This window comes from Falco cherrug, chromosome 5, assembly GCF_023634085.1.
Source record: "Falco cherrug isolate bFalChe1 chromosome 5, bFalChe1.pri, whole genome shotgun sequence".
Taxonomy (NCBI): domain Eukaryota; kingdom Metazoa; phylum Chordata; class Aves; order Falconiformes; family Falconidae; genus Falco; species Falco cherrug.
Window position 1 is genome coordinate 5,201,844 of NC_073701.1, and position 23,129 is coordinate 5,224,972.

A 23,129-nucleotide genomic window follows, 5' to 3' on the forward strand; every position below is an offset into this window, starting at 1 on the left:
CCTTCTGGTAAGGTTTTCTACTCTTCCTGCAAGCACAGAATTTTATTTTTTTTAAACATCTGGGCTCCCACTTGAAAAGTAGAAAAGCAGAATTGTGTGTTCACAGAATGAACAGCATGTACAAGATGCTCAGTTTCCCCTTAAGTCTTGGATGGATTAATGTATATTGACCCATATGTGTGATGCAAAAGCAGCCCAGAGAAGGAATGAGGAAAGAACAATTCTTGTACTTAATGCCAGGTTCTTCAGAAGTATTCCATTGATTCATTTTTGAATCAAGATGATCCTCCTGATTTTACCTGGGTAACTTGCTCTTTCATGTTTTGGTATGAAATCTGCTGACTTGGGCAACAGTGTGAAGGAGTATCACAAAACCAGCACAGCTATCGCAAAAGATAAAAGCTTAGGTGAAAGTAAGGGCGTAGTTGGGCTGTAGATTCCTTAGGATGTGAACACTGCATGTACAAAGAAAGAAACAGCCACCTTAGTCAACTCCAAAGGCAAGCTTTTGGCTTTGGCAGTCAGGAGAAGAATAAACATGTAACAGTTTCATTTATAGACAGAGCATGTTTGTTGTTAAGCCACTGCAGAACAATAAACTTCCTGGCTAAACAATTGTCTATTCCCACCACAGCCCTTGTATGCTGAAAAGATACAGGGACTCGTGGTTCTGATAGGAAGTATTGATCTTTTGGTGGAGGTCAAGAAGCGGTGATGAGAAGGGAAGGCAGAAGGATGGCGAAGTGTGAGCTCTGGTCACAATTTTTTCCAAGAGCGTCCACTTGAAGAAACCAGAGAAAATGTCCTTGTTCCATTAGTTCGTTGTAAAGATCTCCCCTCTGCAATTGAGACGTTTAGCCTCTTGGGAAAGACAGCTAAACAGAAATCCATTTACCTTTCACATGTTTCTCATAATTTCCCCTGCTACTTTGGTTAATTAATTATCACCGCTATTTGTGTTTAAACAAGGGGTCTGTCTCCCTCCCTCCTCCCAAGCCCATCTGCTCCTCCATGACCTTGCCTGTGAAGTCATTGCTGTGCTGATTTTGTGAAAGCACAAACACTTCCATGGCAACAGCCAGCTGTGTCACACAGCCAGGGCTGTGACCTCACGGCAGGAAGGACCGGGCTGGGGGGGGGCAGAGACTGTCTCCCACAAACACAGAAGCTTTTGATGATAACAGAGAGGAAGGCAAGGCGTTACATCCAGAACAAATGATCTTGCTGTTTGCTTCTGCTTCAGAAGTTGTCCATCACTTTAAATTCCCTTCTTCAAAAACCCTTTTTTGACTTGTATGTTTTTCATGCAAGAGGAATGGTTTCTCCCTCAGATCTCAGCTCAGAAGACATCTCCAGGAAGAAGTAGGGGATGGATTTAATCACAGAGGACATGGGCCTGAGTTTCTACCAACCTGGGAGATGTCTGGATCCAAATTTTAATTTCTTCAGTTTGGTTGAACAAACCTAAGCCTTGAGAGACAGTCTGATTTTTATTCTGATTGCACATGGATTTCTATCTTAGTCTACCCGCACCCAAACTGCCTGTGTTCTGAATGTAATCAGGTGCTCCTCTATAGAGCAATCTAGCAACGAAAGCTTTCTTTCATAAACATTTGCATGGTGTGATGGGAAGTGGAAATCGGGTCTCGTGATCACAAAACATTTTTAATGTAGATGCAGCAAGACACATCAAAGCTAAATAACATACAAGTGGTGCTCCACAAGCCGTCTGCAGAAACTGCCTCTATATGTGTTGATTGTGAGTCTACAGAAAATATATCTTGATCAGTCTGTTGCTGTCTTCTACTTTGGCTGATTGCCTGGTGGTTCCATGAAATGCCCCAGTCTTCAAATCCGCATACCTCCTTCGTTAGCTGCAAGTAGCCAGCGTTTCAGTTGCTGCAAGTCATTGCTGCTTATTGCTGGAGAACAATTTATAGTGCAGCGTGCTACTGTGACAGGCTAATCAGGTCAAAACAACGCTCCCTTTCGGATCCATTTCACGATCAAATCACGCTCGTTCAGAGCGTGCGTGATGGGGCTCCACTTTACGTGACCCACAGCAAACCAGTGACTTTTCTGCAGTCCATTTTCTTTCAGGTGACATGGAGGATGGATAGGTAGGGCTCAGCAACCCCATGTTGCAAATTAGAATACTGAATTACAGCGAGTGAAAACTGTATCTTCAGCTTCTCATATCTGTTGCCAAATAGAAAAAAAACTAATTTCTAGATTGGCGTGTTATTTTACCTACATGCCAAGCCACCACCTAGTTTTTATGATTGGGGCTGGGGGATGGGGGTGGTGTTCCGTTTCTTGGGGTTTTTTTTGGGGGTAGGGTGGGGGGAAGGAGTAAGGGGGATGAAAAAACAGGATTGCAGGGAGAGACTTCATTTTACATTAGGATCTGTTTACAACGCTTTGGGGAATTTAAGGGACCTAGTACAAATTTTTACAATTTGCCTAGTCAATAGCTGGAGGCTGAATTTAAGGGAAAATCAAATCCTTTGTGTCCCATTGAATGGCTCTCACCCAAGTATAATTTTATTTCAAGTCTGATTTGTCCTTAGCATCCCATCCAGCTGCTGCATCTGTTTATTTTGCATCCCATCTGATTCCCTCTTTATGTCTTATCAGCTCAGTTTTTATGTCCTGCTTGGTTTTCACTACAGCATCAACCATTTCCCATCATTTGGCAGTGTCCTGATGTCTGACCTCTCTTCTATACACAGACCTTCCTTCCCATGTTCTCTTTTCTTACTTGGATGTTTCACTCACCTGGATCTACTGTAGTGTCCTCACTGGCATTCATGCAGATTTTTCTGGTTTGTGCTAGCCATGTGTTTGGGTTTTGTTGCATTTTGTTCTTGCAAAAGTAATTTTCTCAGAGTCCTGCATCCTATGAAGTATGGGATGAATATTGCCGTGAAATCTGAAGATCCAGCAGCTTCTGATCACTGTAACAGAATAACTGGTAGAACCCAGAAGGAAACTGGCATTTCTGTTTTGCCATGCAGATATCTGTTCCATTGCTCTGGTGTAATATCCAAGAGAACCATGGGGAAAGCTTGTTTAGGGACAGCAGTAATGTTATATTTAAGTATGCTTTTTAAAAAAGAAAAAGGGCAAGAAGTTTCTTTAGTTTGGCGTGTTCTATCAGAGGCAAGATAATAGAATTTCTAAACCCATTGATTTTATGGCATTAAGAATCTGCTTGATAAGTCAGTCTCTGTACACTGGTGATCACTATCTCCAGCTGTATAAGCAGTACTGTCCCCATTTCATTTTCAATAAGAAATTGAGGGAGATTTAGGTTTGCTGGAAAATACGGGGAAAATAAGTAGCATAGAATCTCTGATCTGTTGGGGTACGGCACAACTATTTATTATTAAATACTGTAGGGGTCAGAGAGAAACAAAGTTGGAGGACGTGCGAGCAAAGAAGTCTTAACGTGAGTGCCAGGGTCCCCCAGAAGGTGGGGGGGAGGGAGGCCCACACAGGAGCGCTGCTTGGGGGTACTCCTGCAGCCGCCTTCCCAACGGGCAGCCTCAGAGGGAGCAGGCAGGGGCGCTTCGTGCAGAAGACACAGTTACTCTGAGATGTGTGCGGCCAAGCCAGGAGCAGCTGCTCTCAGCAGGAGGTGTTGCAGGGAAAGGGACAGAAATTGGGGTGGTGGGGAGATCCCAGTACCTTGCGGCCCAGTGGATATGAAGCACGTACAATATTGAAATGCTTCTTAGTTCCAGGGAAAAAAAGGATTGTACCCACTTTATGGGGTATCTGAAAAAGAAGGGGAAGAAATGAGAGAAGGTGGAGTCACAAGCAGACCCGTGGTGTTGCCAGGTACCTTGGCCGGATAGACGCACACCATCCCTTTCCAAATGCTGCCTCCCTCCATGGGGCTGTCCAAGTCTGTTTTCTACTTGGCTGGCTGTGCTATTGAGTCCCATTTGGAAGGATTCACATGTGACCTAAGACTGTCCTCTAGATGTCTGACTCTGTCCTCTACAACATAAATAATGCAAAAACAAACATGCCAAACGGTAACCTTCACTTGTCTCCCTGACACTGCTGGAGGGAGGGAGGAGGGAGGGAAGAAGAGATTGTGAGTAAGCGAATGAGCAAAATGCATGCTAGGCAGGCAGGAGACCGGCAAAGAGAGGCAAGGTACAGCACAAGGAACCGTGAGAGCAATTAAGTTGGCTTTTCACACAGCTCTGCTGGTTTAGATGAGGACGGCTCTCTGCTGCGGCACTGTCCCTTACAGAGCAGGCCAGGGACGCATCCAGCCCAGCCTGGAGCAGGGAGCACTGCTCCCTGGCCAGGGTGTGCTGGCAGCTTTGGCAGTCTCCTGGCCGTTTCTGTTCAGCAGGGGCCACGGCTGGAGTTGGCTGAAGGCACCAGCACTGCACAAGTTAAAATCTTCGCTGTGCTGCTCAACTGTCCTGGGATTCTCAAGCAAATCAGTTAATGTTGCACACTGCATATTCTCTTCCCTGCCCCCACCACCCAGTCTCTAAAGTGGAGAAGAGGATCCCTTTTTCCTATTGAATGTACTTGTGATGCAAGTTATTCATTAATTGCGGATACAGTTGTACGCGGCATGTGTACTAAAGTACTATCAGCTTTGTGTGGAAGACAAATGCACGCAGACTTAAATAGCTGAGATTTTTATCTTTCTCCTTCCGGAAGATATGCAGCAAGTTGGCCTCATCTAGGGACTTGGCAAGCAAAAAAGATATTTATTTTTGTTTTCTCTCTCTGAGGTATAGTGAGGTAGGGGACTGGCTTGCGTGTTTCTTCCAAAGAGAAGGGCTTCCCCATTCCAACAGGAGAATGTTTCTGTGAAAAAAACTGCGAGACTTTCTTCCTTTGTATGTGGAAGAAAAGCAGAGGCTTTTAGCTTTTTCTGTTGGTCCCTTGAAACTTCACTGCAGAGGATTCTAGGACAGAGAGTTAAAAATACAAGTTATGGACGCAAAGTATTTTTCCTGTGTGTTACGCTAAAATACTCTTCGGTGGGAACCTGAATGGGTGGAGGTCTGAGGATGTCACACAGACAAGCGCAGTGGCCAGCAAGTGCTACAGCAACTCTGAAAGCACCAGGTGCCCAGGGAGAGCACGTGTCTACGGGATCATGGAGTGGTTGGCACAAATCTGCCTTTCGAATAAGGAGAGCGCAGCAATTCATTCCCAGAGCCAAGCTGGCATAGGCCTGAATCTGATGGATGCATACAGGACATGTGGGATGGTGTCTTGCTTCAAAAGAGCCACCTGGACAGATGGTTAAGGCCAGGCCCAGCTCAGCTTCTGATCAGGGTCCAAGAGCTAGGCAGATAACTCTCCAAACCAGCGCTGAGGTGGGAGAGAGAGGGAATGATGCACAGGGAAATAAGGAGAAGGACTTCAGCGTGAGAATCTTGGCATCCAAGAATCTTTGGACTAGCGCTGTCCTGCTCCTGGCAGATTTGGAGCTGATCAGATGTCCCAGCTTATGCATAAAGCTGGAAACCTTTTGTTTTGATGAGTGCATAAGACAAAGCTGCAAAACCACAGAGGGTGAGATTGTTGGCATGCTGGGTAACTTGCTACCTTGAAAGTGAGCCGGGTAAGCTATTGCAGGCTGATTCCCTGGGTACTGCTGCCCCTCTTCTGCCAAGCGGTGTTTGCACAGAGCTCAAATAGGGCTCATTCCAAGCCATCGTCTTTGTGCCTAAGAACCTGCCTCCCCATCTACTCACTTGCCTTCCGTCACTGCCTCTGCTCTGGGATTAATGTTCCTGCTCCTGCACACTACCATTCTAACTCCCTTAAGCTTTTGCAGCGTGTTTTCACGAGGATTGGATCAACTATTCTTCTGTCCTACTTTTCAGCACATACCAACTCAATCTCTGTCATACTCGCATACTCTCTCACATACACACGCTTCAGCTAAATACCTTGTGTTTGTTACATTGCTCACAACATTGAGAGGTGTTTGTTTCAGCAATACAATTATCAGATGTGTAATAAATTTACTCTTCATTTTTCTTTTTTGGTTGGAGGAAGGCAGTTCTGTGCAGAGCTTGCAAAAAATTTGGTTGCACCTTTATTAATAGTGAGCAGAATTTTGTCTCTGGTGTGTGACAGGGAAGCCAAAGCCATTATTTTAAATTTTTATTTAAAAAGCAACAGCAGTCACAAAAAACCTCACAACAGAATGTCTGCATCTTACCTACATAGATCTTCATCACCTCCTAGCTATATGCAGAATAGCCCATTTTCCCCTCAGCCCTGTGCCCTGATGGGACTCAGTTCCTAAAGAAATTGGATTTATGATGCACACAGGTTTTTAATGTGCCATCAGAATGCTGCTGTGTCTGAAAAGCTATGCTACTTATTTTGGATCCCAGCAGACCTTCTCGCCAATATTGACTTGCAGATGAAAGCTACCATGTGCCTTTAAAATAAAGGAAGATGCTAAGCCTTGTCAGCATACAGTTGCAGGGCACAGGCATCCAGCTGTAGCTCAGAATTTGTGATGGCAGAGGATTTACGAGCCTTTTACTCTGGCAGAGCATCTTCAGGGCTCCGATCCCTCCTCGAGTGAAGGGGAGGCATTTGTGTGCAGACCTGTGAGCCTGTTTGGAGGGCAGTGTCAGGTGTACACTTATGGTGAGCTGTATTGGCTTGCCTAGCTCTGAACCCGTCAAGGTACAAATGAGAAAATGAAGGTTGTCACTTTGACGACAGAATTTTCTGTCACATGGGACCTGCTTTCTGAGCCTTGTCCCCATGCATTCTGGCATCTGTGGTTCTCCACATGGGTCAGGCTGTGCTTACACATTTCTGGTGTTTGCAGCTAGGCAGCATGTGTGTTGTGCTGGGCTTTTGCTGAGCACACTGTGTGCTGCAGTGTTGAAGTGAATAGCATTGATGCAGATTTGGTGACGGGCTCAGACCCATGATTAAATGATCACGGATTTATTGTTGCCTGTAGTTTTCTTACTCTCCTTGTGTACATTTTTTGCAGGTGCTGGGAGGGAGACTAGAGGTGGGCTGTATCAGATGAATCTAAGCCTGATTTTTGGCATTTGCAATCTTTTAATAATACTCGTTTTCTGCCTTTGAAACAAAACGCAACCTCATCGCCCTCTCTGACTTTAATGTAGGTTCAAGGCAGATGTTTCTGATGAACTGTTTTCAGAGTCCAGGAAGGTTTAAAAGTGGGCAAGATAATTGTGGTGGGGGAATACTTGAACTGAGAAACGGTAAGGAAGGAAAGGAATCCATGTATGTGTGGGATACGTGTCTGTGTGAGAGGATGCGGGTGCCCAGTGCGCTCTCTGACTGTACATGTGTCGTCTGCTTGGGCTAATGAGTTTCTGTGACAGCACTGCCTGTCTGTGTGTGTTTTCCTGCCCTTGGGGTAATGACTTGATACACAGTGGTGGTTAAATTAGACTTTAGTCCCCTGTATTTGCTAAGATCATACCCACAGAGTTCCACAACTTCAGCTTATGGTGAAGCACAGTCAACTGATTATCTGTGTCAAAGCTATTTATTTTAGTCTTTTATCTAGTTCTTTTCTTGTTCCCATTGTTGCTACAAAGGTATGAGATTTTCAAGCTGACCACAGACAGGACCTTTCTAACAAAGAGTAGAGGCAGGAGGAGATTGGAGGGGATACTGATAGCATCTGTCCTCTCAGAGGTTTGGCTGCTGGGGCTTAGAGCCAGCTGTGAGGCTGTGCAGGTGAGGATAGCCCCCCTTCTTTTTTTGTCCTCAGACAGAGTGTCCCAGGCAGTGCTGTCAGAGGCTTCCACAGGATGAGACTCCCTTCCTATGGCAACTGCTTTAAAATTGAACCAGTTCAGCCCCTGCCTGAGCTACATCACACTAAGAGTGCCAGTCTCCAGTTCAGCCACAGCCATGCCTGCCCGTGCATGCTGTTAATCCTGAGCCCCAACCTGCAGCTGATGCCCCAGCCTGGCCGCAGCCCACCTCCCTCGCCACGGCTCACCATCACAGGACTATGTCTGACCCTGGCTGTCCTGGTCAGGACTCATCCTGATCCCAGCCTGCAGGCTGATGTCCTTGCTTGGCCTCAAGCCATCCCAACCCCTTTCCCAGCACCCTGTCTGGCTCTGGGTGCTCTCACCAGGCCAGCTCTAGGCTACCACTTCTTTCTTCATGGTTCCTGAACACAGAGCTATCAGGGCCTAAGATGTGCATTGATGCTGGAACAATTATAATAATAAAAAAATCCAGTTACATACATGATGGTTACTATGCTGAGGCAAACTTGCAGCCTGTAACTATCTGCTTGGTAGCTTGCTGAGTTCAGAACTATATGGGAGAGGTGCTGAGGTCGTTTGGCTGATTGTCTCTACAAATGAGAGCCAGTCTGATGATGCAAGCAGTCCGTGTTGCTTGCTAGGTAACAAGTAAGGTGATGTACATAGACTGCTATTCTGGCTGGACAGAGGATTGATACTGAACTGGATAGATTTATTAAGAGCACAAGCCACTGTCACCTGGGCCTTTAGCCCTGCAAAATAAATATTGTGTCATGGATTTAATTTAGTAATGAGTTGATCATAAACACAAGGTGTCCCCTTATAGAAAACACAAACATTTGAATGCTCATCTTTCTACCCAGTCAGGCCAAGTAAGTCAGCCTAAAGAAATTTGTCTTTAAATGATAAATACTGAGGAAGAGAGATTCTCAAAAATGTGAAAGCATTTCACTTGCTTCAGGTTCAGTTTCTAAATCTCTGAGCCTCTTCTGGGCCTCGTGGAAGGTGTGACATGACACAGGACCTACCACAGGCTTGTTCTCTCTCATGGGCTCTGCACTCCATCAAACTACCTCTTCTGCAGTGCATTAGACCCTTATCTCAAGTCTGAGTTATCGCAGAAAACAGTTTTATTTCATCAAATGAAAGAAAAACGTTTTGGTCAATCTTAGTGATGATTATGCAGCCAAGCACATGGAGTATAAACAAAACAAAACATATTTTCACTGTGCATAGCTTTTCATTCCAGATTAAAGCAAACAACCAGAAAGAATATTGGTTTCCCATGAGAGAGCAATGTATTGGTGAATCTTCTGTAAGAAGATGCAGCAACTTTGAGAATAAAAGGGCCGTTGGGGAGAATTTTTGAAACAGATTTAAAGGGGAAATATGCAGAAAGCAAAGAAGCAAGAATTTCATGCTGCTTCCACCATAATAATAATAATACTTTGCCCAGTGCGTATGCTTTACTGCTCACTGTAGCCAAGAGCAAAATTCCCTGCCCACCAAACAAAATCAGCAAAAGGCAAGACTGGCTTTGCAGGCAGGAAAACTTCACGGGTGCATCCATCAAATCCTGCAATGGGACCAGTGAAGCACACAGGCTGCAAGGCATCAGTAATGAGAACTGGAGAATAGAAAACCCTCAGCAGTACGGGCTCAATAATTAATCAAAGCTGAGAATCTTTCTAACGAAGGCAGCAGCCCCAGAAAAACAGGGAAAGAGCATTTAAGGAGTTAGGGGTCTGAACAAGAAAGGAGATCTCCAAAAACAAGTTATCAACGGACTGGGGGGAAATGGCCACAATGTTTCCCTTCCTGAGGTTCTCAGGAATGCACTGAAGGCAATACAGCAATTGATAGGAATCGTAGTAATCTTCTTGCTTTTTCTGAGATGTGATTCATGTAAGTGTCTTTACCAGTGGCTAGGTACTGTTATAAGAAAGAGGTCATTCTACTGAAGAAAAGTTCTTGCTCTGGGAGCCCGCATCCTGGAGATGCCTCTAGTTTTCAGGGTGACACCAGAAACAGCTGAGTCGCTGCTCTAATGTATAAAGTTGTCTGGCAAAATTCCCAGATGAGTCTCAAGGCTTACTTAATTATGAATCAAAGCCTTAATGTAATACCTTGTGCTTCTACCCCTTTCAAACTGAGAACCTCAGGTTGCTTCTCACACTAAGGAGGAGGAAGAGATTCACGTGTCTTTGGTTGTGAGTGGCAGATGCACCGTAGCAGCAGCAGATGTGAAATAAGATCCTTGTGATCCTGGCTCCCATGCACGTTGCAAGCCACGGGGCTTCCAAGGCCATGGAAAAGCAAGCTTTTAGTCACACTAGAGTTTTAGTTAAGCACTTAAAACTTTTCTAACCTGAAGCTTAATTATTCTTTTGAAGTATAGACCAGGACAGTGTGAAGATGACTTCTATGAAGAAACCAAATTAGTCGGGTAGCTGTGTTGTCAAGAATAATTTTCCTGTGATAGTGAGAAATATTTGTCCAGATGCCTGACTTGCCCACACTGTGATTCATGGCTTTGTCATGGGTACATCATGGGGACTGCAGTTCCCCTGTCTGGTAGTGAGTCCTCACAAATGAAGAAGCGCCTGTTGGTTGAGAACTTGGCAGCAAATCTGCTCTGGAAAACAGCTATCAAGGGACACGTTACCATTATCTGCCACTCTCTTCTCCAGCTGTCCCTTGGACACGTGGCCCATTTCAAAGGCTTTGATCTGATGCTCAGAATCCTGAGAGAACTAACTTCTCTGTGAGGCTCTATCATTTCATATGTAGCTGCATTATACGCTTGATCAGGTAGAGTGACACAGATAACCCAGCAGTCCCAGTGACTTGGATCTGGATACTGGAGTTGTCTGGTGCCTGAAGAAAAGGTTACGAAATCCTTGCCCTGTGAAAGGTGGAACCTGCATCTCTGTGTGACCTCCCCACAGTGGGACCTTTGCTCTTACTCTTACACCTCACACCTGAAAAACACACTCCTCCTTTTCCCCCATATAAGAAGAAAAGATCATTGTTTACGCTTACGGGAAGCGTGCAAATAAAAACGGGTATAGGGCCAAATTAGAACTGATAGATAAAATGGATTAGGCAGATAGACGAAAACCAAATTAGCTGTGAAGCCAGTGTCAAATGGAATAGAAAATCATTTCCACTCAATAGCCAGCTGAAAGATTTAGCAAGACAAGAAGGAAATAATCAAGATTGCCTAATTGCCAAGTAACCTCTCAGTCTTTTACTCCCTTTCTTCCCTGATACAATCTGTCTCAGATTTCTGTATTGAAATGGAGGAAAACATCTTTTGATCTGTTCTGCAATGTGAACTACAAGGCAGGCTCAAAGAAACCCCCTTTGAAAGAAACACCGTTGGTATAATGCTATCTGCAATGTGCCATACAGCTGCGTGACAAGATATTTGGCCAAAGGAAATAAAGGACAACATGCTAGCAAATACTATGTATGTTCTTCCCTTCTGGGTTGCCTCTGTTATCTAGCATGTCACATACAAAGTTTGGTATGTGAATGGTTGGTGAAGAGCTAAGTAAATCGTGTGGGTATATGGGGTGCATTTTCTCTCCATGAATCGCTGATAATCCCTTCCTAGGGGTGGAAGGGGAGCGCTCTGAGGAGCTGAAGAGCAGCTTTGTAATTAGTGAGAGCTCCTGGCCATGTTGAGAAATTGTGTTCAACAGCAGTGTTCTTGCAGAAAAGAAAATTTATTACAGGAATTGTAGTGATGGAAATCTTTTCCTACAAGCCTGGCAAAATAAGCCTAACTTGCATTTCCTTTCCATTATTTCTGAAGGACTTAAAGATATGTAAAGACTATAATGTAACCTGTTGGTAAAAGAAGCAGGTAAAGAGCTACATGTGTCAGGAGACTGATAATAGCCTGCTTAGATTTTCCTGCAGGTGACTTGTTCAAACCTGGAGTGGGAAAAAATTGTCAGAGGTGACTCTCATAAGTGAGCGTACTACTTTTCCTTTCAGACAATATTGACAGTTACTGATAAAGCCCCTCAGAAGCAGGCTAAGATTCCTTCAATCTGCAAAGATTGGGTGATGCTAATGGATGTCAGGCACCCAAGTCGAAGCTGGGTGCCCATACATTTTCCCCAATCTAAGCACTTCTCTTCTTCCTGACCTGTGATGCAGAGGGACCATGCCTGGCTAGCGGTCATTCTGTGACACTTCCAAGAGCGTAACCAGAAATAGCCAGTCTTGGTTGCCACATGTTGAGGAGAACTGTGCGTGGTGGGTTGCAGCTCCATTCAGGCAGGTACGGTGACGGGGTGACCGACTGCCTGCTCATCCTAGAGGAGCTGACTTTGGCCAGCGGTTCTCAGGTGGAGGGAGGGGCAAGTTTGGAGCTCTTGCTGGGATTGCACATAAACACAAAATGATATTTTTGACTGCATGAATGCTTCCCGTGAAGTAGGAAAGAGGGCAAAACGTTATTTAGGCTGGATATTTCCTTTAAAATGCCATTAGGCTGATATCTAAGATATTTTCAATTCTTCACCCAGATTAAAAGGGATAGAAGACTCCCTTGAGAATATCTTGGTTGTGGTCAGGGCTGAGACTAGCTTTTGTTTTTAATTCTTCCTTCATTATTGAAAACCAACAAATTTCTTGAGTTGACGATTGGTGTAATGTTACTAAATGAGGCAAGTGGAAAGTTAAAATGGAGAGCTCTGTGGTTTGGATCTGAGTGCCTCTGAAAGGCAAGGAGGTAAGGAAAATAGTGCTTGACCTTTTCAGCAAGGTTAGAGCAAAGATTGTGCTATAAAAGCTTTCCAGACAGCACTGCTCTAAGTCCTGTCAAAACTGAGTCTTCAGCCACATCAGGCAGAGTGGTATCTAAGCAGGTGTTTTGCTGTGATGATTGAGTTGACTGGGTCTAAGAGGCCTTCGCCACATTTATATACCAGTTTACGGAACTGTGTGAGGATGTGTCAATTCTATAAAAATCTATAAACCCATTTTCTCGCTACAGCCATTACATCAAACAAAACTAAATGAAGACTTTTGTAATTTCAGTGTTATCCATTGTACTCATGTTGATAGTGATGCAGTTCGGGGGGCAGAAGGTGATGAAGTTTTGCTAATAGAGGGAAGACCAAGGTCTTGACTTGGACTCCTTGAAATGCTGCCCCTCAGCACTTGACCTGCCATATGGGCCGTCTCCCATTCAGTGATGTCCCTAATCAGGTTTACCAGTGATTTCCTATCACCACGGTTGCATTAAAACGTCAAATTTGCAGAGGCAGGTAGCGTCACAGTATCTGTAATGCCAGGTTTTGGTCAAGTACCATGCTGCACCCCTGGGGCTGTCTCCCAGCCCTCCCCCCCCCCGTAGCAGGAGCAGGGAGGTGGGATGGCTGGAAGCTGGCCATGCTTAGCTTGCCCTGTTGCCCTCCAGGACAGGGTCAGGAGAGAGAAGAGCTGCTACTCACAGGGCATCCGTGATCCCAGAGACTAGACTAGGTGAGGGAGGAGGCTGTGCATTATAAAAACAGTCCATGAACTAGTGCTGTGTTTCTGACAGGAGCCAGAAAGGCCTATTCTTAAAATAAGTACCTGTCCTGAGAACCTGGTTTAATTTTTGCCCCTCAGGGAAATTGCTTTGAAGAAGAGGAAAGTGCTTTTACAGCAGAGTTGCAAGCAAATCCTTTCCCTTCAGTGTCATTTCCTACTTGTTGAAAAAGGGAGAGCAGTTCTGGGGAAAGGAACATTGAAATCATCTTCTAAATCACTTTGGTTATGGATCTCTTTGGTATTGTGTGAAAACCCGGTGTAAATACACCATTAAGAGCAGACCTGGTTGCAAACAGGCCACACATAGCCAATGTATTCAGATCAAATGGGTATAGTGAAAGCTTTAAATAAGTAGCAGATAAAGGGGGGAAATGCCTATTAAATAAATAAGCACACACACAAAGACACGTACAAAGCCAGCAAGAGAAAGATCTCATGTGACCCTCATGGGAAATAATAACATTACTGTAGGAGACTAGGCAAAGGAATGAAGCTAATAAATGAGAAATATCTAGTCTATCAATTCTATACCCTGGCAGTGAATTGTGCTATTTTATACTGCAACTAAGGCTCTGGATTTTATTTATTTATTTACATGAAGAATCAAAATAAATATTGAAGATTCAGGAAGGAGGTGTGAAGTGAATCCATTTCTCTAAAGCTGTACTAACAGAAATGCAAGGAGAATGGTAAGTGCTAGGGTGACCAAGCCCATCAGATCTGTGGAAGACTTTTCCATTTCATAGTTTCTGTCCCACAGCATGACAGTAACATGAGAAAACTTGCCTGTTTTCCAAGGGTGTAGGTCTGAGTAACGTGGTACCAAGGGCTAGACATCTAGCAGTTTCAAGGGCACCTTTGGAGGTCAGAATAAGCTGTTTGTATGAGGTTTTTTCCTGAAACCCCATTTACTGCTGATATGTTGGTTTAACTTGGTCAGGAAACAGTTATAAGTGGCAGTATAATGCATCTGGCATCTGATAAGGAGGCAGAATGAATGCAGTTTGCACAACATAGTGTCAGGGGAGGCAGCTAAAAAAGTACGAAGAGGGTAAAAAATAAAGTAGGGGAATGCCTTTTTTTTTTTTTTTAACCTCACAGCCTTCTCAGATTTTGTTTCGTTGTTGTTTTCCTGCTAGAAAGTGCAGGTCACCCACCATTTCTGCACATAAAAACACAAGTATATAAATTACATCCACCTAAATGATCACTGAAGGAAATGGCAGCATTTGCCCATCTTTAGTATTTTACAGCTTAGCTTAGATGAAATCCCCAAATTAAGAATGAATCTTTAGTTTTAACTCTCCTTTCCTGAACACATGCATTATAATAAAGCCTTTAAAGACAGCGTAATGGCATATCAATTCTCAAATAACACAACGTAAGACGTTCATATTTTTCTATGAGCTTTGACAAACGTGTAGGATCTTGCAGCTGTTCAGTATTCTGGCTATTTCAGACAAACAGAGCTTAATGAAGGTTGCTTTTGAGAAAAGTATCTGAACAATGCATCATAGATGAAGAGATATTATAATGGCCATTATAGTCAAAAGCGTGTATGTGCTAATGCATATGGAGTTTTGCAGATAAATTGCAAAATGAGCTCATTAGAGACACAGGTAGAGCCTTGATCCCGTTGCTGTCCATATCACTGTGGGCTTTTGGTTTCAAACTGCATGGCCTTGTAACTTCACATTGTTCTTCATATATGTTTTCTACTGTAATTTTGCTGTCAGCATTTAATACAGTTAGGTGCTTTGGGATTCCCTGGCTTAGCACAGCACTTCATGGCAGAAAACTTCTGTTCAAGAGACTGGAAAACTAACTCGGTATGACTGGCCGCCTTCTAAGACTTGTTGCATTTCTGTTCCGTTCCTGATTTCTCTGGCAGTTCCTCAGTCTCAGATTTCATGTACCAGCCTCTTACTGCCAGAGCTGCTGATTTTACCACTATTAAACCAGGCCCTGGGCGGTAGTGTCCAGGGAGTGTCCAGGACTCCTTTCTGTTCGTAGTGGTGTCACAGCCTCTTCAAGCAAAAATACTGTACATTTATACAAGTAAATGAAATATTTGTAGAAAAAAAATTAAATCATGCACTATTTCTATGTATGCCTGTCTAACCTGAAATCATGTGTCTTATGAAGGGGACTTAGGAAGACCTATTTTCTGACAGATTCTGGAGTCTGTACCTTTTATCAAGAAAATTGTCATCTTCTTTTTGATGAACTGCATTTTGCTTTTGCTGTGATGGATCTTGCATGCTAAAGATGTTATTATTCTTGAAGAAATTTACTAGGACCAGCATGAGTTGGGGTCAGCCAGGACCAAGCGTAACGGTCCTTGCATAATCCTTTAGTATTTGAGGTTAAGTCACCTCATCTGCTGTATTTTCTTTCCCTTCCTGGAAACAGTAGTCTTTGAGTTAAATCAACATACACATTCAGAAAATTGCCATAAAGATAATCAGTTTTTCATGCAATGAGCACAAATTATTTCAGGCTACTTCAAATTTGTCATAGGCTTATTGGTTGCAATCTGTAGTACAGAAGGACCACTTCTCTCTCTCTCTCCTTCTACTCCCTCAATGTCAAGAGGATTGGGGACAGGGGACAGAAGCAAGGACGAGTTTTGGATGAAATTTTATTGATTTGCTGAAAGTAGCAATAAGGGAAAGGTAAAAAATTTTGGAAACCTGCGTATGCAGATGACCTAGGCAATATATGTTGAGTAACAGGGTTGAAAGCTATGATCCAGGAGACACAAAGAAGCAGAATATTGCTAGCAATTTGAAAAGAAATAATTGATGCTGTTTTGCTTTGGTTTGGATGTATCACATACACAGGGAAACTAACTACAGCTATATTGATACACTTTGATAACAAATTGCATGTAAGCCTCAAATTAGTTTATGCGTCTGTACAAAAAGGTTGGCAAGATGTCACAAACCATGCACACTTAATACAACTCTGTGCATCTGTTACTCTAGGAAATAGTTGGTGAAATTCTACAGCAATGAATTACTGTTGTGAAATTCTACAGTAATAAATTACTATTCAGAAGTGTTTATAATCTCAAGGGAAAAATAAAGAAACCTAAATCTTTTGTTTAAAATATAATGCACAGTGCAGGCAAAATTATTACAATACATACTTTAAAGAGAAGGTTATTTACTGTTAAAATCTGTCAATTATTGCAGGCAAGCCTACAAGAGTAATAAAATAAGCACACTGCCAAACATAAAAAAAGAAATCCATGGAAAGGGCAGCTTAGACATCTGAAGTTTTAGGAAAAAATGTCAGATAAATTTCAGAAATCATTTATGCATCTCCATCTCAGAACTCTGTACAGAGGTGGGGAGAAACATGACAATCATGTTGCAGATGGGGTAAATAGAATTGCTTACAATTACAAACTAGATAAGTGGCAAAGCCAAGAAAAGGATCCAGGTTTTCTTTCCTCTTCACTTTGAATCCTATGTCCAATTTAGTGAAGACTGTTGATCTTAAGTTGTATTAAATTAGTTGTCTGTTCCCCCTCTCCCCTGACCTGTATAAACATAATAGTCCAGACCCTCAGCTGCTAAAATCACTTGCAGCTCCATCTGGCCCATTAATGTGTGTATACATGCCAGTGGACAAGATTGCAAGTTGTTACCTACTCCCTGCCTAACAAACCTGGCAAAAAAACCAAGGGTAATAAACACATAAAACTGTCATTAAAAAAATTGCCAGCTTAGGTCTCAGAGAATTCTCCCTCTGCACCATGATGGTGAGGATAATATACAGCCAAAAATCCCCCATCTAATACTCTGTCAATAAAAGACTATTCTTTTAGTGAGCGTTGAGTAGAAATCTGCAAGCCTAGTAAAATAGCCTACATACATATAGTAAGATTATTCACTCTTTTTTGGGGGGAGGAGAGAGGGATATCTGTTGGGTTTTATGCAGGTAACAGTTTCCTAATATCATGTCTCTATAACTTTAATGGAATTAATGGCAGGATTAACATAGCACATAAGATGATCTTTCACGTGAAAACAACAGAATGTCATGGCAAAGGGCTGGTCAGCAGGGATGCTTGATGCTAACTTTTTTTTTTTTTTTTTTTTTTTTTATTGGGTGTGGGAAAGCAAAGATGTACTTACTCTAGCCCCAGTGCCAGGGATTTGGCAATATTCAGAAGTGTTTTGCCATGTGGGAAATTAAAATCTGCAAGTACAAAATTGCTTATTTAAAAACAAAGAACAGCAACAAAACCCATGTTAGTTCAATTAAAGGGTCAGTGCAGTAAAGCCAAAATAGATTTTTTATTTGCTAAGAAGCAAGAGACTGGAAAAAGATACATCTGCGTAGCAGGTATTTCTAATTAACCAATGAGAGCAAAGGCTCTTGTTCCACTTAATCACGAAACAACAAAATGGAAAACGGCCATTCTCATCTCAAGAATATGCTTTGGAAATTGAGCCAGGATGAAGAGAGAATCTCATGGCTTTTCAAGAATATGTTCTACTCTCTCTTATTCCCCCTCCACCCTCTTTGTAATCGAGGCTGCCTCAGCCTATAAGCAGGTATTTATTTTTAGGTTTGTTTTAGGACCGGCTTAGCTGTTTGCAGCGAGCAGATGGAGATTTGTTGTTACATTCTGTTTCAATTGTCTTTCAGTGAAATTAATTGCAATAATGATCCACTTTATTGATAAAACTCCTGTTTCCAGAAGTGTCCTACTGTAAGAGCATTAGAATCTAAGGAACTTAGAGTCATGTATCTAAATACAAGATTAATGCTATTGATGGTCCTTGAGCAAAATCTAGGATTCAGGCAGCATGATACTTAAGAACTCAAGCAGAACTTCATATCTTACTCTTAGGTCTTTAATTGCCGCCAAACCAGCAGAGCTATCAGGTGTCTAATTTGTGTTCAGGCATCCCATGTTTCCCCTAAAGGTTCTTGCATTTAGGTTTCTTTTCTAGGGCTCTCCCATCTGCTGTAGTCCCTGTGCCCTCCTCCATGTTGCACATGCCTCCTCATCTTCCTACACGTCAAGAGAATGGAAATCTATTTCGGTTTCTGTTGGGCAGGTAATTAGTTTGATGGCATATCAGAAAGGCGCTGAGACTAACGGGACTGCCACCCAAGCAACCAGAGGCATGAAGTTCCAGCAAGACCTGTGTTTTATATCCTGCCTCAAAACTAAACAAAGAGAACTGCTTTTTAATTCACCAGTTTTATCTCTCTGGGCTTAGTGAATTCTAGTGCTCATAAAAAGTGAGAGACAGCTACTGCAGGCTAAAGGCAAGCACAGTGCAAGTTTCATGCATACATACAGCTCTGCTAAATACACTTTAATGCTGACCCTGCAGCATGTCCGACTAATAATTCTTCCTCCCCCAGTCCGCTCCACCCCTCTCACCAGTTCTTGCTTGGCATTTCTGTTGTGCCTTCAACTTTTATTTTAATATTGCAGGCTTAGGTGCCCCCTGATTAGTGACTGAAGCTTATGCTGAGCTGCACAGCAGGTTTTGTGAAGGGTCTAGGGTGAAATGTTCTGAATTCATTGTCATTTTTGACAGAAACCAGACAGTGAACTTTAGTTTCCAGATGACGTAATCATTTGCCAGCTGATCCCCTGTGTTACTTTCTGATTTAGGATCTTCCTCTGGGGAGATGCTCGTACATTTAGGAATGAAGTCACTTTTACAGCACTCTGTCCTGAACTGGAAATCAGAGGCGTAGGCCTCTCTGAGCCTGTTTTCTTTACACTAAATGGGAGTGTGTTACCCAAATGAGAAAATTCTCTCTTCAGCAGATGTTTTTCCATGCTTTGCTTTCCTTTTTAAAAATACAATGAAACTCTAAAGGCTGGAAAAGGTCAAATGTGTTACTGAGCTTTATTCAAGGAGGAGGAAGAGATCTATCATGAGACAGTGCACCGAGACCCCAGAAATGTCAAATAAGCAGATTATCTGGTTGCCAGAACTGGGGCAGCTGATCCCAGGTGACAACAGCCCCACAGCTTCTTAGCACTGTTTCATCCTTAGCTTTAGGACTCCTTCAACTCTCTAAGTCAGACATAAAAAACCTAAATGGTGCTTTTTTGTATCAAAGAGAATTTCAGACAGAGAATGAAATCCTGGCCCTATTTACATCAGAAAGACCTAGCCATTGACTTCAAGGGGGCCTGGATTTCACCTGAGAATGATGATTTGTCTCATTCCATAACGCGAAGTGACACGTTCTGAAAGGCAAGTAAGAGAAGATCACTGCTTGTTAAGGTGTGGGCGTAGACTACCTAGGAGATCTACATCTTGTCTGTAGGATTGACATGACAGCCGTAGATCTTAAACCATGAAGTATAGACTTGTTTTGTATGGTTTGTAGAGGCTAGCCTCTAATGGTAGTAGGAGTTCTGTTCAAGGGTAGGGCTGTAGTATGGATCCTCAATACAAGAAAGTGAAAAGATTTAGTAAGTATCTACCTCTGACAAAATTTTCCCTCCTTGAATCTCCAAGCACCTTGTACAGGAGGTAAGCATCATTATCCCCATTGATGGGTTTTTCAGATTTTTCCTGCAGACGTTTCTGGTTGGGTAAAGCCAGGTTGGCTGAGAAGAGAAAGTGATCCTGTTAATGATTCTCTCACGCTTTGTGGAGACCTAACTGACTGATGCTGTAGGCCAAGGTACAGTGTGGGCAAGTCTGGGGCTTGCCTTACCTTGCGAATGTGTAATGAAAAACAAGAAAGGACAAATCACTGGGATATTTTCCTGCAGTTCCAGTAGGTTTCTCCCAGAGGTCAAGAATTTCCACATGCTCCTCCTTTGCCTTTGAGTCTGTGATGATAGTTTGGGGTAATAGAAGTAATATGGAGGATTTTGACACGCACTCTGCTTATAATAGCAGATTTAATCCTTATATTCTGCCTTGGACCGGTCTTGTTACTTCACAGCATTGGGGTGGGTTTATACAACGCAGTGCAGAAGATCCCATTAGCTGAGTGCAGCAGCACAGTGTTGTGTCTATCCTGTGCTGAATTTCAGATCTATGAGGTGTGGAGCCTGCTTGTGTACCTCTGGGTAGTTGCTTTGCTGCATGGTGGTGAGCATGCTTTAGATGTTGATGAATTTTTGGTTTTTTTCAGGAGTGTTTCAGCTGAGTTAGCCCACAATATTCTTCCAATTTACTGCCTGGACAGTCACCTAAAAGAAAGTCTTTGCTTCCTCCTGGCAAAGGTTTCTTCATTCATTTTCCATGCTCAGTCTGTTGGTATTTTGTAAATAAGATTGGTTGGCTCTAAGTAGTTGGAATTCTATTTGTTCCTCTGACTACTTTAAAATTCACAAGGTGAATGTATAAGCCTAGTCCACCTCTCTCACTGTAAATGCAAGAGATGCGGGCATGATGCCATGTTTTTTATAAACCAGAGGATCTCCTAGCCTGAGTTGACCATTCTTAAACATTTCAAAGGCCACTGCTGGGTCAAGAAGTCCTTGTTAAAGGCTATTTCTCACTATTATCAACCATCCATCCCTTCAACATGGGAGGAAAAAAGCATTGATAAGCTGTGTCTATAAAATTCCAGTTACATTTGGACCTACAGAAATGGTGGTTTTGTCCCTTCGATTGCTGGAAGTATGCTAGCCAGGGTCCAGAACGGCTGTTCAGTTATTTTTAAGGTCAAAACTGGCTGTTCATCCTGTGTGTTTTTACAGTGTAGTTATTAAGGAATCTTAATAGGAAATACGTGAATTAAGATAGATTTTCTCCTGCTCTCAGACCTTCTGTGATACTGGACACGTCATTTAAGTTTTGCACATCAGGTTACCATTTTTGAGATTTCTTAGTGATGTTGAAATGGGTTGTCCTTTAAATATACTGAACTGATGCTAGGGAGTCCCCCAAATATGTCTTGTTCTCTCTGACCCTCTCTTAACATGGGAATCGGTTTCACGTTCCTTGCTCGAGATGGAAAGCAGCCTCCTTCCAAACCCAGTGATACGCCTACGGTTAGCAAAGAGACAGGAGATGTAGGCGTGGGAGACAGGCAGGAGACGTGAGCAGGGAAGGCATATGGCTTGTACACAGTGGCACCAAATGGCACCCCACTGGGAAGAGTGCAGAGCCTGCCTGAGGAAGACCTCACACTTCTGGAGACTGCTGTCTTGTATGGCCTCGGGAAGTACAGTTAGCTGACGTGACAGTATTTGCTTTGTGTTTTTAAGAGAATGTCTTCGGAGTGCAGTGATTCAGTTTCTCCTAGCTTAGAGCCATGAACACGGGAGAGAACTGTCATCGCTCATCTCCTTCTAGTTCTTTGTAAGAGCTGGTACCCCTGAGGAGCCACCACTGGCCCTGGTGCCTCTCTAGTTTGCCATCATGTCACAGACCTGGCTTGCCTATGGCATCCCCAGAGAGCCACTCTGTACCTCCCCAATGTGACAAAACTCCTCACAGGAGACTCTTGCTAGCTTTAGGCTCCAAGAACTTTGCTCCCTGCAAGCCACTGACGGTGGTTTTTTGCTTTACTGAACAGAAAGGATAAAGGAGGAAAAAAAAAACAACCAAAGAAACCCATAAGAGGAATAAGAACAATGACAAAGCAGAGAAGAAATCCCAGCCAAAACCACCTTCCACTTAGTTGGAGAGAAGAGGGGAAGCCTAAAGCTGTAGCACAAATACTGATTATTCCTGTCAAGGATTTGCTGCTGTTGCTAAGTTACTGGCCTCTTTGGAAAACCCTTGAAGTATGGGGTACATTAGGAGCTCATTAGGGTCCCGGGGACTTGCACTAAATATACGATATGTCTCCATGCTAAACGCACTTCAGAAATAACAACAGAAACTTCCTGTCCAGAGTTTAGATGCTTTTCTTTTTTCTTTTTTTTTTTTTTTTTTTTCTTTTCCCCCTTACTCCTGCATTGCTCCATTTGTTCTTTTATGACAGCCAAGCTGCTTGACAGGATGGGAGAGGTTACCTGAAATAGATGGAGATGAGCTCCACTTCACTTTGTAAAGTTTCTGGCCTTTCATGAAAGTTCCCCTGCAGGGGAACACAGGGAAGGAAGAAGGATGAATGAAGACGCATCTCTAATCTGTTCAGAGTGTGGGTTTAATGACACTCCAGGGACTTTGCGTCAAGTTTGTGACAAAGAGAAACTTAGAAATCCAGGGGTTCAAGCTCCTCTCCAGCATGTCATGGAGGGCACTAAGGCCCATTTCACTTGGAGTGTCAGAGCCACAGAGCAGAATCCACAGCCCAGAGCTAGCCGCCTAGGTGTGACGAAGGAACCCCAGCATGCCAACAGATGGTGGGAGCACGGATGAGTTGTCCTCAGGGGGGATCTAGGCAGCATGCCTGCATCCAGAGATATCACACATGATCTCTGCAGGGAGTTAGGAACGTGTCTAGGCTTAACAGAAAATATGTATCTCTGCTGTTTTACATAATATTTAATGAATGATATATTAGTAGCCCCAACAGGATTTTAGTTTTATTTAATGTAATTTATAAATTAAACAGTCCAGACTGGGCGGAGAAAATTAACCAGCAGGCACACTAGGAACAAACTGCGGGTCTTAGGAACAGGCAGCAACTGTATTTACATGGATCATGTGTGCTTTAGCTAACTAGGCAGGAATTAAGTGAAGGAATACTCTCACATTGCAGAGTTATCTGTTTCTGCAAGTCATCAACCTGGCATCTATGTTTGAAAATGGGAGCAAATCTCAGATTGATAGTTTTGGGAGCAGTTTAAAAAAAAGAAGTGAAAGAGCTTTATCTGCCCAGACCAGAACAGATGCA